At 52.3% G+C, this 18,239-nt stretch overlaps 1 long non-coding RNA gene across 1 annotated transcript in view; it reads left to right on the top strand.

Annotated features, from left to right (window-relative positions):
- Nucleotides 1-18,239, top strand: part of LOC118689446 (uncharacterized) — a 48,408-nt gene that overhangs the window by 17,949 nt on the left and 12,220 nt on the right. Inside the window, exon 2 of the long non-coding RNA XR_004980624.2 lies at nucleotides 16,641-17,706. This is a non-coding gene — a long non-coding RNA (uncharacterized LOC118689446). The remainder of the gene's footprint in view (nucleotides 1-16,640; nucleotides 17,707-18,239) is intronic.

Genomic DNA, 18,239 nt, shown 5'->3' with positions numbered 1-18,239 from the left:
CCATTGATTTCAGCTCTTTCAGCTCTTGACCCACAAGCTTTATTTTATCGTCTCCGTGCCAGCCCTATGGTTCTTATGCCATGTTCAGCCCCCATCCCACACCTGCAATGATGACAGCACCAGGCCCAGTGATTTCAGCTCTTTCAGCTCTTGACCCACAAGCTTTATTTTACTGCCAGCTCTCTTCTTGCAGCTCCAGCTCTGTGTTTCACCAGCTTCTATGGGCAGCATCTTGATCTTGGCTCCAACTCGGCAACAATTCAGCTCCCGCACGAGCCTCTCACAACCCCCCCACCAGCAATATTCCAGCCCTGCAGTGATTTTACCTCCCGCCCAACAATCCCTTGTCACTGTGCCAGCTCCTGCATAAGTTCATCTCATTGCCCACCGCCCCATTCACAGGTCTAGGACCTTTTCTGTTTTCATTCAAATCACAGCCTTACAGTCCACTTCCCAGCCCCACATTGATTTCAGTTCCACCTCTAGAGGTTCCATCCCAGGCACAAACAATATTCTACCATCGACGGGGTTTTCAGGCGCAAGGCTGCAGTCCCCTTTCCACTCCACACGTTCTGTTCTAGTTTCAGTCACAATCCCCAGCCCCTGCAGCCATGTCACAGGCCTACAGGGATTTCGAAGCAAGAACACTAAGGTATCCGTGCCAGCCCTATGGTTCTTATGCCATGTTCAGCCCCCATCCCAGACCTGCAATGATTACAGAACCAGCCCAGTGATTTCAGCTCTTTCAGCTCTTGACCCAAAAGCTTTATTTTACAGTCTCCGTGCCAGCCCTATGGTTTCTATGCCATGTTCAGCCCCCATCCCACACCTGCAATGATGACAGCACCAAGCCCAGTGATTTCAGCTCTTGACCCACAAGCTTTATTTTACTGCCAGCTCTCTTCTTGCAGCTCCAGCTCTGTGTTTCTCCAGCTTCTAAGGGCAGCATCTTGATCTTGGCTCCAGCTTGGAAAAAATTCAGCCCCGGCACAAGCCTCTCACAACCCCCCCACCAGCAATATTCCAGCCCTGCAGTGATTTTACCTCCCGCCCAACAATCCCTTGTCACTGTGCCAGCTCCTTCATAAGTTCATCTCATTCCCCCAGCCCCATTTACAGGTCTAGGACCTTTTCTGTTTTCATTCAAATCACAGCCTTACAGTCCACTTCCCAGCCCCACATTGATTTCAGTTCCACCTCTAGAGGTTCCATCCCAGGCACAAACAATATTCTACCATCGACGGGGTTTTCAGGCGCAAGGCTGCAGTCCCCTTTCCACTCCACACGTTCTGTTCTAGTTTCAGTCACAATCCCCAGCCCCTGCAGCCATGTCACAGGCCTACAGGGATTTCGACGCAAGAACACCAAGGTCTCCGTGCCGGACCTATAGTTCTTATGCTGTGTTCAGCCCTGATTCCCCACCTGCAATGAAGACAGAACCAGCCCAGTGATTTCATCTCTTTCAGCTCTTGACCCACAAGCTTTATTTTACTGCCAGCTCACTTCTTGCAGCTCCAGCTCTGTGTTTCTCCAGCTTCTAAGGGCAGCATCTTGATCTTGGCTCCAGCTCGGCAACAATTCAGCTCCTGCACGAGCCTCTCACAACCCCCCCACCAGCAATATTCCAGCCCTGCAGTGATTTTACCTCCCGCCCAACAATCCCTTGTCACTGTGCCAGCTCCTGCATAAGTTCATCTCATTGCCCACCGCCCCATTCACAGGTCTAGGACCTTTTCTGTTTTCATTCAAATCACAGCCTTACAGTCCACTTCCCAGCCCCACATTGATTTCAGTTCCACCTCTAGAGGTTCCATCCCAGGCACAAACAATATTCTACCATCGACGGGGTTTTCAGGCGCAAGGCTGCAGTCCCCTTTCCCACTCCACACGTTCTGTTCTAGTTTCAGTCACAATCCCCAGCCCCTGCAGCCATGTCACAGGCCTACAGGGATTTCGACGCAAGAACACCAAGGTCTCCGTGCCGGACCTATAGTTCTTATGCTGTGTTCAGCCCTGATTCCCCACCTGCAATGAAGACAGAACCAGCCCAGTGATTTCATCTCTTTCAGCTCTTGACCCACAAGCTTTATTTTATCGTCTCCGTGCCAGCCCTATGGTTCTTATGCCATGTTCAGCCCCCATCCCACACCTGCAATGAAGACAGCACCAGGCCCAGTGATTTCAGCTCTTTCAGCTCTTGACCCACAAGCTTTATTTTACTGTCTCCGTGCCAGCCCTATGGTTCTTATGCCATGTTCAGCCCCCATCCCACACCTGCAATGATGACAGCACCAGGCCTACAGTGATTTCAGCTCTTTCAGCTCTTGACCCACAAGCTTTATTTTACTGCCAGCTCTCTTCTTGCAGCTCCAGCTCTGTGTTTCTCCAGCTTCTAAGGGCAGCATCTTGATCTTGGCTCCAGCTCGGCAACAATTCAGCTCCTGCACGAGCCTCTCACAACCCCCCCACCAGCAATATTCCAGCCCTGCAGTAATTTTACCTCCCGCCCAACAATCCCTTGTCACTGTGCCAGCTCCTGCATAAGTTCATCTCATTGCCCACCGCCCCATTCTCAGGTCTAGGACCTTTTCTGTTTTCATTCAAATCACAGCCTTACAGTCCACTTCCCAGCCCCACATTGATTTCAGTTCCACCTCTAGAGGTTCCATCCCAGGCGCAAACAATATTCTACCATCGACGGGGTTTTCAGGCGCAAGGCTGCAGCCCCCTTTCCCGCTCCACACGTTCTGTTCTAGTTTCAGTCACAATCCCCAGCCCCTGCAGCCATATCACAGGCCTACAGGGATTTCGACGCAAGAACACTAAGGTCTCCGTGCCGGACCTATAGTTCTTATGCTGTGTTCAGCCCTGATTCCCCACCTGCAATGAAGACAGCACCAGACCCAGTGATTTCAGCTCTTTCAGCTCATGACCCACAAGCTTTATTTTACTGCCAGCTCACTTCTTGCAGCTCCAGCTCTGTGTTTCTCCAGCTTCTAAGGGCAGCATCTTGATCTTGGCTCCAGCTCGGCAACAATTCAGCTCCTGCACGAGCCTCTCACAACCCCCCCACCAGCAATATTCCAGCCCTGCAGTGATTTTACCTCCCGCCCAACAATCCCTTGTCACTGTACCAGCTCCTGCATAAGTTCATCTCATTGCCCACCGCCCCATTCACAGGTCTAGGACCTTTTCTGTTTTCATTCAAATCACAGCCTTACAGTCCACTTCCCAGCCCCACATTGATTTCAGTTCCACCTCTAGAGGTTCCATCCCAGGCACAAACAATATTCTACCATCGACGGGGTTTTCAGGCGCAAGGCTGCAGTCCCCTTTCCACTCCACACGTTCTGTTCTAGTTTCAGTCACAATCCCCAGCCCCTGCAGCCATGTCACAGGCCTACAGGGATTTCGACGCAAGAACACTAAGGTCTCCGTGCCGGACCTATAGTTCTTATGCTGTGTTCAGCCCTGATTCCCCACCTGCAATGAAGACAGCACCAGCCCATTGATTTCAGCTCTTTCAGCTCTTGACCCACAAGCTTTATTTTATCGTCTCCGTGCCAGCCCTATGGTTCTTATGCCATGTTCAGCCCCCATCCCACACCTGCAATGATGACAGCACCAGGCCCAGTGATTTCAGCTCTTTCAGCTCTTGACCCACAAGCTTTATTTTACTGCCAGCTCTCTTCTTGCAGCTCCAGCTCTGTGTTTCACCAGCTTCTATGGGCAGCATCTTGATCTTGGCTCCAACTCGGCAACAATTCAGCTCCCGCACGAGCCTCTCACAACCCCCCCACCAGCAATATTCCAGCCCTGCAGTGATTTTACCTCCCGCCCAACAATCCCTTGTCACTGTGCCAGCTCCTGCATAAGTTCATCTCATTGCCCACCGCCCCATTCACAGGTCTAGGACCTTTTCTGTTTTCATTCAAATCACAGCCTTACAGTCCACTTCCCAGCCCCACATTGATTTCAGTTCCACCTCTAGAGGTTCCATCCCAGGCACAAACAATATTCTACCATCGACGGGGTTTTCAGGCGCAAGGCTGCAGTCCCCTTTCCACTCCACACGTTCTGTTCTAGTTTCAGTCACAATCCCCAGCCCCTGCAGCCATGTCACAGGCCTACAGGGATTTCGAAGCAAGAACACTAAGGTATCCGTGCCAGCCCTATGGTTCTTATGCCATGTTCAGCCCCCATCCCAGACCTGCAATGATTACAGAACCAGCCCAGTGATTTCAGCTCTTTCAGCTCTTGACCCAAAAGCTTTATTTTACAGTCTCCGTGCCAGCCCTATGGTTTCTATGCCATGTTCAGCCCCCATCCCACACCTGCAATGATGACAGCACCAAGCCCAGTGATTTCAGCTCTTGACCCACAAGCTTTATTTTACTGCCAGCTCTCTTCTTGCAGCTCCAGCTCTGTGTTTCTCCAGCTTCTAAGGGCAGCATCTTGATCTTGGCTCCAGCTTGGAAAAAATTCAGCCCCGGCACAAGCCTCTCACAACCCCCCCACCAGCAATATTCCAGCCCTGCAGTGATTTTACCTCCCGCCCAACAATCCCTTGTCACTGTGCCAGCTCCTTCATAAGTTCATCTCATTCCCCCAGCCCCATTTACAGGTCTAGGACCTTTTCTGTTTTCATTCAAATCACAGCCTTACAGTCCACTTCCCAGCCCCACATTGATTTCAGTTCCACCTCTAGAGGTTCCATCCCAGGCACAAACAATATTCTACCATCGACGGGGTTTTCAGGCGCAAGGCTGCAGTCCCCTTTCCACTCCACACGTTCTGTTCTAGTTTCAGTCACAATCCCCAGCCCCTGCAGCCATGTCACAGGCCTACAGGGATTTCGACGCAAGAACACCAAGGTCTCCGTGCCGGACCTATAGTTCTTATGCTGTGTTCAGCCCTGATTCCCCACCTGCAATGAAGACAGCACCAGCCCAGTGATTTCATCTCTTTCAGCTCTTGACCCACAAGCTTTATTTTACTGCCAGCTCACTTCTTGCAGCTCCAGCTCTGTGTTTCTCCAGCTTCTAAGGGCAGCATCTTGATCTTGGCTCCAGCTCGGCAACAATTCAGCTCCTGCACGAGCCTCTCACAACCCCCCCACCAGCAATATTCCAGCCCTGCAGTGATTTTACCTCCCGCCCAACAATCCCTTGTCACTGTGCCAGCTCCTGCATAAGTTCATCTCATTGCCCACCGCCCCATTCACAGGTCTAGGACCTTTTCTGTTTTCATTCAAATCACAGCCTTACAGTCCACTTCCCAGCCCCACATTGATTTCAGTTCCACCTCTAGAGGTTCCATCCCAGGCACAAACAATATTCTACCATCGACGGGGTTTTCAGGCGCAAGGCTGCAGTCCCCTTTCCACTCCACACGTTCTGTTCTAGTTTCAGTCACAATCCCCAGCCCCTGCAGCCATGTCACAGGCCTACAGGGATTTTGACGCAAGAACACTAAGGTCTCCGTGCCGGACCTATAGTTCTTATGCTGTGTTCAGCCCTGATTCCCCACCTGCAATGAAGACAGTACCAGACCCAGTGATTTCAGCTCTTTCAGCTCTTGACCCACAAGCTTTATTTTATCGTCTCCGTGCCAGCCCTATGGTTCTTATGCCATGTTCAGCCCCCATCCCACACCTGCAATGAAGACAGCACCAGGCCCAGTGATTTCAGCTCTTTCAGCTCTTGACCCACAAGCTTTATTTTACCGTCTCCGTGCTAGCCCTATGGTTCTTATGCCATGTTCAGCCCCCATCCCACACCTGCAATGATGACAGCACCAGGCCTACAGTGATTTCAGCTCTTTCAGCTCTTGACCCACAAGCTTTATTTTACTGCCAGCTCTCTTCTTGCAGCTCCAGCTCTGTGTTTCTCCAGCTTCTAAGGGCAGCATCTTGATCTTGGCTCCAGCTCGGCAACAATTCAGCTCCTGCACGAGCCTCTCACAACCCCCCCACCAGCAATATTCCAGCCCTGCAGTAATTTTACCTCCCGCCCAACAATCCCTTGTCACTGTGCCAGCTCCTGCATAAGTTCATCTCATTGCCCACCGCCCCATTCTCAGGTCTAGGACCTTTTCTGTTTTCATTCAAATCACAGCCTTACAGTCCACTTCCCAGCCCCACATTGATTTCAGTTCCACCTCTAGAGGTTCCATCCCAGGCGCAAACAATATTCTACCATCGACGGGGTTTTCAGGCGCAAGGCTGCAGCCCCCTTTCCCGCTCCACACGTTCTGTTCTAGTTTCAGTCACAATCCCCAGCCCCTGCAGCCATATCACAGGCCTACAGGGATTTCGACGCAAGAACACTAAGGTCTCCGTGCCGGACCTATAGTTCTTATGCTGTGTTCAGCCCTGATTCCCCACCTGCAATGAAGACAGCACCAGACCCAGTGATTTCAGCTCTTTCAGCTCATGACCCACAAGCTTTATTTTACTGCCAGCTCACTTCTTGCAGCTCCAGCTCTGTGTTTCTCCAGCTTCTAAGGGCAGCATCTTGATCTTGGCTCCAGCTCGGCAACAATTCAGCTCCTGCACGAGCCTCTCACAACCCTCCCACCAGCAATATTCCAGCCCTGCAGTGATTTTACCTCCCGCCCAACAATCCCTTGTCACTGTGCCAGCTCCTGCATAAGTTCATCTCATTGCCCACCGCCCCATTCACAGGTCTAGGACCTTTTCTGTTTTCATTCAAATCACAGCCTTACAGTCCACTTCCCAGCCCCACATTGATTTCAGTTCCACCTCTAGAGGTTCCATCCCAGGCACAAACAATATTCTACCATCGACGGGGTTTTCAGGCGCAAGGCTGCAGTCCCCTTTCCACTCCACACGTTCTGTTCTAGTTTCAGTCACAATCCCCAGCCCCTGCAGCCATGTCACAGGCCTACAGGGATTTTGACGCAAGAACACTAAGGTCTCCGTGCCGGACCTATAGTTCTTATGCTGTGTTCAGCCCTGATTCCCCACCTGCAATGAAGACAGCACCAGCCCATTGATTTCAGCTCTTTCAGCTCTTGACCCACAAGCTTTATTTTATCGTCTCCGTGCCAGCCCTATGGTTCTTATGCCATGTTCAGCCCCCATCCCACACCTGCAATGATGACAGCACCAGGCCCAGTGATTTCAGCTCTTTCAGCTCTTGACCCACAAGCTTTATTTTACTGCCAGCTCTCTTCTTGCAGCTCCACCTCTGTGTTTCACCATCTTCTATGGGCAGCATCTTGATCTTGGCTCCAACTCGGCAACAATTCAGCTCCCGCACGAGCCTCTCACAACCCCCCCACCAGCAATATTCCAGCCCTGCAGTGATTTTACCTCCCGCCCAACAATCCCTTGTCACTGTGCCAGCTCCTGCATAAGTTCATCTCATTGCCCACCGCCCCATTCACAGGTCTAGGACCTTTTCTGTTTTCATTCAAATCACAGCCTTACAGTCCACTTCCCAGCCCCACATTGATTTCAGTTCCACCTCTAGAGGTTCCATCCCAGGCACAAACAATATTCTACCATCGACGGGGTTTTCAGGCGCAAGGCTGCAGTCCCCTTTCCACTCCACACGTTCTGTTCTAGTTTCAGTCACAATCCCCAGCCCCTGCAGCCATGTCACAGGCCTACAGGGATTTCGAAGCAAGAACACTAAGGTATCCGTGCCAGCCCTATGGTTCTTATGCCATGTTCAGCCCCCATCCCAGACCTGCAATGATTACAGAACCAGCCCAGTGATTTCAGCTCTTTCAGCTCTTGACCCAAAAGCTTTATTTTACAGTCTCCGTGCCAGCCCTATGGTTTCTATGCCATGTTCAGCCCCCATCCCACACCTGCAATGACAGCACCAAGCCCAGTGATTTCAGCTCTTGACCCACAAGCTTTATTTTACTGCCAGCTCTCTTCTTGCAGCTCCAGCTCTGTGTTTCTCCAGCTTCTAAGGGCAGCATCTTGATCTTGGCTCCAGCTTGGAAAAAATTCAGCCCCGGCACAAGCCTCTCACAACCCCCCCACCAGCAATATTCCAGCCCTGCAGTGATTTTACCTCCCGCCCAACAATCCCTTGTCACTGTGCCAGCTCCTTCATAAGTTCATCTCATTCCCCCAGCCCCATTTACAGGTCTAGGACCTTTTCTGTTTTCATTCAAATCACAGCCTTACAGTCCACTTCCCAGCCCCACATTGATTTCAGTTCCACCTCTAGAGGTTCCATCCCAGGCACAAACAATATTCTACCATCGACGGGGTTTTCAGGCGCAAGGCTGCAGTCCCCTTTCCCACTCCACACGTTCTGTTCTAGTTTCAGTCACAATCCCCAGCCCCTGCAGCCATGTCACAGGCCTACAGGGATTTCGACGCAAGAACACCAAGGTCTCCGTGCCGGACCTATAGTTCTTATGCTGTGTTCAGCCCTGATTCCCCACCTGCAATGAAGACAGAACCAGCCCAGTGATTTCATCTCTTTCAGCTCTTGACCCACAAGCTTTATTTTATCGTCTCCGTGCCAGCCCTATGGTTCTTATGCCATGTTCAGCCCCCATCCCACACCTGCAATGAAGACAGCACCAGGCCCAGTGATTTCAGCTCTTTCAGCTCTTGACCCACAAGCTTTATTTTACTGTCTCCGTGCCAGCCCTATGGTTCTTATGCCATGTTCAGCCCCCATCCCACACCTGCAATGATGACAGCACCAGGCCTACAGTGATTTCAGCTCTTTCAGCTCTTGACCCACAAGCTTTATTTTACTGCCAGCTCTCTTCTTGCAGCTCCAGCTCTGTGTTTCTCCAGCTTCTAAGGGCAGCATCTTGATCTTGGCTCCAGCTCGGCAACAATTCAGCTCCTGCACGAGCCTCTCACAACCCCCCCACCAGCAATATTCCAGCCCTGCAGTAATTTTACCTCCTGCCCAACAATCCCTTGTCACTGTGCCAGCTCCTGCATAAGTTCATCTCATTGCCCACCGCCCCATTCTCAGGTCTAGGACCTTTTCTGTTTTCATTCAAATCACAGCCTTACAGTCCACTTCCCAGCCCCACATTGATTTCAGTTCCACCTCTAGAGGTTCCATCCCAGGCGCAAACAATATTCTACCATCGACGGGGTTTTCAGGCGCAAGGCTGCAGCCCCCTTTCCCGCTCCACACGTTCTGTTCTAGTTTCAGTCACAATCCCCAGCCCCTGCAGCCATATCACAGGCCTACAGGGATTTCGACGCAAGAACACTAAGGTCTCCGTGCTGGACCTATAGTTCTTATGCTGTGTTCAGCCCTGATTCCCCACCTGCAATGAAGACAGCACCAGACCCAGTGATTTCAGCTCTTTCAGCTCATGACCCACAAGCTTTATTTTACTGCCAGCTCACTTCTTGCAGCTCCAGCTCTGTGTTTCTCCAGCTTCTAAGGGCAGCATCTTGATCTTGGCTCCAGCTCGGCAACAATTCAGCTCCTGCACGAGCCTCTCACAACCCTCCCACCAGCAATATTCCAGCCCTGCAGTGATTTTACCTCCCGCCCAACAATCCCTTGTCACTGTGCCAGCTCCTGCATAAGTTCATCTCATTGCCCACCGCCCCATTCACAGGTCTAGGACCTTTTCTGTTTTCATTCAAATCACAGCCTTACAGTCCACTTCCCAGCCCCACATTGATTTCAGTTCCACCTCTAGAGGTTCCATCCCAGGCACAAACAATATTCTACCATCGACGGGGTTTTCAGGCGCAAGGCTGCAGTCCCCTTTCCACTCCACACGTTCTGTTCTAGTTTCAGTCACAATCCCCAGCCCCTGCAGCCATGTCACAGGCCTACAGGGATTTTGACGCAAGAACACTAAGGTCTCCGTGCCGGACCTATAGTTCTTATGCTGTGTTCAGCCCTGATTCCCCACCTGCAATGAAGACAGCACCAGCCCATTGATTTCAGCTCTTTCAGCTCTTGACCCACAAGCTTTATTTTATCGTCTCCGTGCCAGCCCTATGGTTCTTATGCCATGTTCAGCCCCCATCCCACACCTGCAATGATGACAGCACCAGGCCCAGTGATTTCAGCTCTTTCAGCTCTTGACCCACAAGCTTTATTTTACTGCCAGCTCTCTTCTTGCAGCTCCACCTCTGTGTTTCACCATCTTCTATGGGCAGCATCTTGATCTTGGCTCCAACTCGGCAACAATTCAGCTCCCGCACGAGCCTCTCACAACCCCCCCACCAGCAATATTCCAGCCCTGCAGTGATTTTACCTCCCGCCCAACAATCCCTTGTCACTGTGCCAGCTCCTGCATAAGTTCATCTCATTGCCCACCGCCCCATTCACAGGTCTAGGACCTTTTCTGTTTTCATTCAAATCACAGCCTTACAGTCCACTTCCCAGCCCCACATTGATTTCAGTTCCACCTCTAGAGGTTCCATCCCAGGCACAAACAATATTCTACCATCGACGGGGTTTTCAGGCGCAAGGCTGCAGTCCCCTTTCCACTCCACACGTTCTGTTCTAGTTTCAGTCACAATCCCCAGCCCCTGCAGCCATGTCACAGGCCTACAGGGATTTCGAAGCAAGAACACTAAGGTATCCGTGCCAGCCCTATGGTTCTTATGCCATGTTCAGCCCCCATCCCAGACCTGCAATGATTACAGAACCAGCCCAGTGATTTCAGCTCTTTCAGCTCTTGACCCAAAAGCTTTATTTTACAGTCTCCGTGCCAGCCCTATGGTTTCTATGCCATGTTCAGCCCCCATCCCACACCTGCAATGACAGCACCAAGCCCAGTGATTTCAGCTCTTGACCCACAAGCTTTATTTTACTGCCAGCTCTCTTCTTGCAGCTCCAGCTCTGTGTTTCTCCAGCTTCTAAGGGCAGCATCTTGATCTTGGCTCCAGCTTGGAAAAAATTCAGCCCCGGCACAAGCCTCTCACAACCCCCCCACCAGCAATATTCCAGCCCTGCAGTGATTTTACCTCCCGCCCAACAATCCCTTGTCACTGTGCCAGCTCCTTCATAAGTTCATCTCATTCCCCCAGCCCCATTTACAGGTCTAGGACCTTTTCTGTTTTCATTCAAATCACAGCCTTACAGTCCACTTCCCAGCCCCACATTGATTTCAGTTCCACCTCTAGAGGTTCCATCCCAGGCACAAACAATATTCTACCATCGACGGGGTTTTCAGGCGCAAGGCTGCAGTCCCCTTTCCCACTCCACACGTTCTGTTCTAGTTTCAGTCACAATCCCCAGCCCCTGCAGCCATGTCACAGGCCTACAGGGATTTCGACGCAAGAACACCAAGGTCTCCGTGCCGGACCTATAGTTCTTATGCTGTGTTCAGCCCTGATTCCCCACCTGCAATGAAGACAGAACCAGCCCAGTGATTTCATCTCTTTCAGCTCTTGACCCACAAGCTTTATTTTATCGTCTCCGTGCCAGCCCTATGGTTCTTATGCCATGTTCAGCCCCCATCCCACACCTGCAATGAAGACAGCACCAGGCCCAGTGATTTCAGCTCTTTCAGCTCTTGACCCACAAGCTTTATTTTACTGTCTCCGTGCCAGCCCTATGGTTCTTATGCCATGTTCAGCCCCCATCCCACACCTGCAATGATGACAGCACCAGGCCTACAGTGATTTCAGCTCTTTCAGCTCTTGACCCACAAGCTTTATTTTACTGCCAGCTCTCTTCTTGCAGCTCCAGCTCTGTGTTTCTCCAGCTTCTAAGGGCAGCATCTTGATCTTGGCTCCAGCTCGGCAACAATTCAGCTCCTGCACGAGCCTCTCACAACCCCCCCACCAGCAATATTCCAGCCCTGCAGTAATTTTACCTCCCGCCCAACAATCCCTTGTCACTGTGCCAGCTCCTGCATAAGTTCATCTCATTGCCCACCGCCCCATTCTCAGGTCTAGGACCTTTTCTGTTTTCATTCAAATCACAGCCGTACAGTCCACTTCCCAGCCCCACATTGATTTCAGTTCCACCTCTAGAGGTTCCATCCCAGGCGCAAACAATATTCTACCATCGACGGGGTTTTCAGGCGCAAGGCTGCAGCCCCCTTTCCCGCTCCACACGTTCTGTTCTAGTTTCAGTCACAATCCCCAGCCCCTGCAGCCATATCACAGGCCTACAGGGATTTCGACGCAAGAACACTAAGGTCTCCGTGCTGGACCTATAGTTCTTATGCTGTGTTCAGCCCTGATTCCCCACCTGCAATGAAGACAGCACCAGACCCAGTGATTTCAGCTCTTTCAGCTCATGACCCACAAGCTTTATTTTACTGCCAGCTCACTTCTTGCAGCTCCAGCTCTGTGTTTCTCCAGCTTCTAAGGGCAGCATCTTGATCTTGGCTCCAGCTCGGCAACAATTCAGCTCCTGCACGAGCCTCTCACAACCCCCCCACCAGCAATATTGCAGCCCTGCAGTGATTTTACCTCCCGCCCAACAATCCCTTGTCACTGTGCCAGCTCCTGCATAAGTTCATCTCATTGCCCACCGCCCCATTCACAGGTCTAGGACCTTTTCTGTTTTCATTCAAATCACAGCCTTACAGTCCACTTCCCAGCCCCACATTGATTTCAGTTCCACCTCTAGAGGTTCCATCCCAGGCACAAACAATATTCTACCATCGACGGGGTTTTCAGGCGCAAGGCTGCAGTCCCCTTTCCACTCCACACGTTCTGTTCTAGTTTCAGTCACAATCCCCAGCCCCTGCAGCCATGTCACAGGCCTACAGGGATTTTGACGCAAGAACACTAAGGTCTCCGTGCCGGACCTATAGTTCTTATGCTGTGTTCAGCCCTGATTCCCCACCTGCAATGAAGACAGTACCAGACCCAGTGATTTCAGCTCTTTCAGCTCTTGACCCACAAGCTTTATTTTATCGTCTCCGTGCCAGCCCTATGGTTCTTATGCCACGTTCAGCCCCCATCCCACACCTGCAATGATGACAGCACCAGGCCTACAGTGATTTCAGCTCTTTCAGCTCTTGACCCACAAGCTTTATTTTACTGCCAGCTCTCTTCTTGCAGCTCCAGCTCTGTGTTTCTCCAGCTTCTAAGGGCAGCATCTTGATCTTGGCTCCAACTCAGCAACAATTCAGCTCCTGCACGAGCCTCTCACAACCCCCCCACCAGCAATATTCCAGCCCTGCAGTAATTTTACCTCCCGCCCAACAATCCCTTGTCACTGTGCCAGCTCCTGCATAAGTTCATCTCATTCCCCCAGCCCCATTCACAGGTCTAGGACCTTTTCTGTTTTCATTCAAATCACAGCCGTACAGTCCACTTCCCAGCCCCACATTGATTTCAGTTCCACCTCTAGAGGTTCCATCCCAGGCGCAAACAATATTCTACCATCGACGGGGTTTTCAGGCGCAAGGCTGCAGTCCCCTTTCCACTCCACACGTTCTGTTCTAGTTTCAGTCACAATCCCCAGCCCCTGCAGCCATGTCACAGGCCTACAGGGATTTCGACGCAAGAACACTAAGGTCTCCGTGCCGGACCTATAGTTCTTATGCTGTGTTCAGCCCTGATTCCCCACCTGCAATGAAGACAGCACAAGCCCAGTGATTTCATCTCTTTCAGCTCTTGACCCACAAGCTTTATTTTATCGTCTCCATGCCAGCCCTATGGTTCTTATGCCATGTTCAGCCCCCATTCCACACCTGCAATGATGACAGCACCAGGCCTGCAGTGATTTTTGCTCTTTCAGCTCTTGACCCACAAGCTTTATTTTACTGCCAGCTCTCTTCTTGCAGCTCCAGCTCTGTGTTTCTCCAGCTTCTAAGGGCAGCATCTTGATCTTGGCTCCATCTCGGCAACAATTCAGCCCCCACACAAGCCTCTCACAACCCCCCCACCAGCAATATTCCAGCCCTGCAGTGATTTTACCTCCCGCCCAACAATCCCTTGTCACTGTGCCAGCTCCTGCATAAGTTCATCTCATTGCCCACTGCCCCATTCACAGGTCTAGGACCTTTTCTGTTTTCATTCAAATCACAGCCTTACAGTCCACTCCCCAGCCCCACATTGATTTCAGTTCCACCTGTAGAGGTTCCATCCCAGGCACAAACAATATTCTACCATCGACGGGGTTTTCAGGCGCAAGGCTGCTGCCCCCTTTCCCGCTCCATACGTTCTGTTCTAGTTTCAGTCACAATCCCCAGCCCCTGCAGCCATAGCACAGGCCTACAGGGATTTCGATGCAAGAACACTAAGGTCTCCGTGCTAGCCCTATGGTTCTTATGCCATGTTCACCCCCCATCCCAGACCCGCAATGATGACAGCACCAGCCCAGTGATTTCAGCTCTTTCAGCTCTTGACCCACAAGCTTTATTTTACCGTCTCTACGCCAGCCCTATGGTTTCTATGCCATGTTCAGCCCCCATCCCACACCTGCAATGATGACAGCACCAGGCCTACAGTGATTTCAGCTCTTTCAGCTCTTGACCCACAAGCTTTATTTTACTGCCAGCTCTCTTCTCGCAGCTCCAGCTCTGTGTTTCTCCAGCTTCAAAGGACAGCATCTTGATCTTGGCTCCAGCTCAGCAACAATTCAGCCCCTGAACGATCCTCTCGAAGTCCACTCCACCAGCAGTACTCCAGGCCTTCAGGTATTTTAGCTCCCGCCCAATAATCTCCAGTCACTTTATCAGCCCCTGCATAAGTTCACCTCGATTCCCACAGCCCTGTTCACAGGTCTTGCACCTTTTGCACTTTCATTCAAATCCCCGCCCCACATTCCTTTCAGCTTCACCTCTAGAGGTTCCATCCCAGGCGCAAACAATATTCTACCACCAACCACGTTTTCAGGCGCAAGGTTGTAGCCCCCTTTCCCACTCCACACGTCCTCTTCTACTTTCAGTCACAATCCCCTGCCCCTGCATCCATGTCACAGGCCTACAGTGATTTCAGCACAAGAACACTTTTGTCACTGTGCCAGCCCCTGCATAAGTTCCCCTCAATGCTCACAGTCCCATTCTCAGCCTTAGTTTCTTATCCATTTTTCAACCACAATCCCAGCCCCACAGTGATTTCAGCTCGATCCCTAGAGATGCCATTACAAATCTCCGCAATATCATGGCATCAACGGGGCTTTCAGGCACAAGGTTGCAGTCCCCTTTTCCACTTCACATATCCTGTTCTACTTTCAGTCATAATACCCAGCCCCAGCATCCATATCACAGGCCTGCAGTGAGTTTAGCACATAAATCATACAGTCTCTATATCAGCCTTCCAGTTTCCATCCCATGTGCAGTCTCAATCCCAGCCCCACAGTTTCCCTTTCCCAGCCCCAGTGATTTCAGCTGTTGACACACAACCTTTATTTCACTGCCAGCTCTCTTCTTCCACCTCCAGCTCTGCTCTTTTCCAGCTCTGCCAGGCAAAGCTGCTCTCAGGTTGAAACAGGGTTTTGGTTTTGGCTGCAGTTTTGGGGTTTCACCTCCACGTTCAGTATCACCATTGCCACCCCATTTTGGCAGTTATTATTCTATTTCCAGCTTTTTCGTTTTGTGTCCCATTCTATGGTTATTCCTCAGATCTACAGTGAGTATCCCTTTGAGCAGTGATTGATGCTGCAGCACTGCAGTCCCCACCCTGGCCCCAGTGATTTCAGCTCCAGTCCCACAAGCTTTATTACACTGCCAGCTCTTCTGTTCCACTTCCTGCTCAACATCTTCACAGCAGTGCCACATAACGCTACTTCTGCTTCTCAGGGCAGGATCTTTGCTTTAGCTCTAGCTCTGTGTGGTTTGAGCTTAGATCACTGCCCTTACAGCAATTTCAACTCCAACCATGCAGCTCACCTCCCAGCTCCACATTCCTTATTCCCAGCCCCACAGGGGTTTTACCCCAAACCCTACCATATTTCTGTCTCCTCCAGCTCTGCTGCCTCAGCTCCAGCTCCTCAGCTTCCTACTGGCTGTAGCTAAAAGCTGCTCCTGCTTCTCACTGCAGCTTGGGGCTGTTGATAAGGTCACAAATCAGTTACTGCCATCATTTCAATATCTCTAGAAGTTGTCCCACCCACCCCTGTGGGATCCCAACTTTGGGGACACTTGAGGCCTGAAGCGTAACATCTACCTTCTCCCTCACTCTGGCCCTCAGCCCAGCACCTGCACAAAGGCCCCCTCACTTCCTCCCAGGCAGCTCCAGGGGCTGGGAATAGCCACCGGGCTCCTGCTCCCCCATCCCAAAAGGCACCCTTGGGCTAGTTCTTGGGCCCTGGAACCCCTCTGAGCCCCCACACCCTCAGCCTCTCTGCTTGGTACCACGGGGCAGGGGCTGGGAACCCCCAGGCATATCCTGCAGGCCCTGTGCTGCAGCTCTGTGCCCTTCTCCCATGGCATTTATCTAGCCCCAGCATTTCCACCGCTCCACATTGTTTTGGGCCTGACTCATGTCAAAATCATTATTCCACACCCTGGGGTTTTATATCCCCACTGATCTCACAAATAGTGTTTCAGCCCCAGTCCCACAACCCTTACTGAATTAACATCAGATATCTAGTAAAGAAAACAAATCAAACCAAAAAGATGTAATAAAACGAGCAATAATAACACAATAAAGAGAAAATAATTGTAAGTAGAAACAAAATAAAGTAATAAAAATGCAAAAAAAGCAACCTTTATTCCTCGTATTCTGAACAATACTTTAAATCCAGAAACCGCGAAACGGCTTCTTCCCGGCCCCCAGTGACAGCAGCGGGTTCCCCCCCCCGCGCCACACCAGGCCGCACACCAGCCGCCAGCTACCCGAGCCGCGCAGGGCGCGGCAGAAAGAACTGAACACGACCGGCTCCCAGATGCTGCCGCAGGCGTCGCGCCCGTGCTCACCAGCGCTCCCCAGATCAGCAGCCACTGGGGTCCCGTCCTGGCGCAGCGCCGCTCCTCAGATCGCGCATCCGCAGCTCCCATCGCTCCCACGGCGCCGCTCCTCCGATCGCGCAGCCACACCTCCCGTCGCTCCAGCTCCGCCGCCGAACTGACGCCTGCGCCGCCCCAACGCACGCTATTTATGCCCCAGGGCCGGACCAGCCAGCCAATCACAAGCCGAGGCAGCGCCTGCCGGCCCCACCAATCCCAGCCCGCCCATTCCCGCCGCGCTCGGCTCCGCGACCTCCCGCAGTTCCCTCAAGCGCTGCTCCCGCCGCCATTGCAGGGGCCGCGTCCGCCCGCTCCCCGCCGTCTGCCCGTTTCCCTGGACCAGAACCTGATCCCGACCAGGACCTGAACTGGAAGCTCCCGGCCGCCCTTCCCGGCCCCAACAGCGCCTGCCGAGGCAGCGGCAGCGGGAACACAGCTCCGCCGGCTCCCAAAGCGGCGGTGGCGGGAGCGGCGCCTCAGGCGTACGGGGGAGTGGGGCCAAGCTGAGGGGCCGGGCCGCGACTGAGCGGGCTGAGATTGGCGGCACCGCGCCCGGATTGAAAGGGCGGCTGTGATTGGACAGGGCGGACGGAGAAAGGCGGGCCGTGATTGGCAGGCTTGGGAGCCGTCAGGCTGCGGCCCGTGGGAGCGTGGGGTGGAGACCGGGCTGCTCGAAGGGCCCGGGGGTCCCGCTCGCGAGATCCCCCCCTGTCCCCTCCTCCGGCCCTCTCTCGTGCCCAGGTCCCGGCGAAAAAACCCCCGCAGAGCCCCTCGGGGCGGGGAGGGGTGTAGCCTGGGAGTGGTTCCGGGTCGTAAAGGCGGACTCTGCGACAGCAGCGCGCACCAGGGAGCGGCGGCAACAAGGTGAGGAGGGGGCTCGGCAGCGGGGAGAGCGTGCAGAGCCCGCTGCGGGCTCTGGGCGCCTCTTCTCCCGCACTCCTTCCGCTTCTGCGGAGACGTGGCCTGCCCCGACTGGCCGAGATCAGCACCCTGGCCGAAGTTAGGTGCCCCGCGTCCCCCTGCCCGCCCTCTGCCTGCTGCGAGCCCGCTGCTCACCCTCGTTTTCCCCCACAGTTGTCAGATGTTATAGATGATAAAACAATATTGGCTTTCACATTCATAGATTAGCTTTTTGCATCACAAGTATTCTGATATGGTACAACTTATACTTACTTTTAACTGCTTTGTATGGTGTAATATGCCAGTTTATGTATGCACTGTATATTTCATATGAATAGTAGTGTGATAAATATATTATATCGTAGGCTTTAACAAAATGTTAAAATAGAAACTAAAACACTGCTATGTAAATAACTCTGACAATGGTGCAAAGCAATTATTCTGTTTCTTATAACTCGAGACTGCCCCTACTAAGTGATAAGATAACAGTGACAAAA

Source organism: Molothrus ater, chromosome 9, assembly GCF_012460135.2.
Source record: "Molothrus ater isolate BHLD 08-10-18 breed brown headed cowbird chromosome 9, BPBGC_Mater_1.1, whole genome shotgun sequence".
Lineage (NCBI taxonomy): Eukaryota > Metazoa > Chordata > Aves > Passeriformes > Icteridae > Molothrus > Molothrus ater.
This window is presented reverse-complemented; position numbering and strand designations above follow the sequence as displayed.